The sequence below is a fragment of the Otolemur garnettii genome, unplaced genomic scaffold, assembly GCF_000181295.1.
Source record: "Otolemur garnettii isolate 467f Iridium unplaced genomic scaffold, OtoGar3 scaffold00355, whole genome shotgun sequence".
NCBI classification, from domain to species: Eukaryota; Metazoa; Chordata; class Mammalia; order Primates; family Galagidae; genus Otolemur; species Otolemur garnettii.
In genome coordinates, this window is record NW_003852750.1 from 137,585 (window position 1) to 138,655 (window position 1,071).

A 1,071-nucleotide genomic window follows, 5' to 3' on the forward strand; every position below is an offset into this window, starting at 1 on the left:
ACAGCTCCTTTCTGAAACATCTTTGAAGAACAATGGTGAAGGGAAATCCTCTCAGAATTCTCTGGGGTGGAACTTTTACCAGTGTACTTGGTTATTCATTTTTCTCAGAAGAAGAAATGGCCAAATATGGCAATTATACACCAATTTATGGGCTTTGGCCAATGGTTTGGCTGGATGATCAGGGACTTGGAAGGAACATGATTGGAAAATTGGTGGCAATCTCCAAGTGGACAAAAAATATGAAGATATTTGTGTCCTATGTGAATACTCACCAAAGGATGACCTCAATAGAATAGCATTTTAATAATAACATTGATAGTTTGACTGGTCTGTGGATATAATCCATCCTTTTTCCTCAGTCACCCCTGTCATTGCCCAAAGAGGTCATCAATAAGTGGTCATAATGGTAGGTATAGAAAATATGCAATGGCACAGAAGCATAGACTTCATTCAGCAAGGTTGGCCTGGCTACAGCCGCTGCTGAGTGCCTAATTTACCAATATCAGAAACCAACATAAGTCTTGATATGGCATCATTCCTGAGGATGATCAGCTATTTGGTGACAGGTTAATTACATTAGACTACACCTATCATGGAAAGGGAGACATTTACATTTCTTTTCTTTTCTTTCTTTCTTTCTTTCTTTCTTTCTTTCTTTTTTTTTTTACTTTGAGCAATGTTTTTTATTTTTAAAATAAGGCAATGGTGGTGTTTTTAACCTCTCTGGCTCATTTTCTTTTTATCTAATGTAAAACGTGTACTGTACAGAAAAATGTATATTCTCACAAATACGCAAAATTAGTATGTAATTTTATTGTTCTCACAGAACCTCTGAAGTTCATTCTGAGAATTCCAGATTAAGAGTCCCTAATCTTGGTTTGGTGTCTGTAGCTTAAGCAGCTGAGGCTCCAGCCACATGCACCTGAGCTGGCGAGTTCGAATTCAACACCAGGCCCAACAAACAGCAATGGTCGCTGAAACCAAAAAATAGCCAAGCATTGTGGCAGGCACCTGTAGTCCCAGCTACGTGGGAGGCAGAGGGAGGAGACTCACTTGAACCCAGGAGTTGGA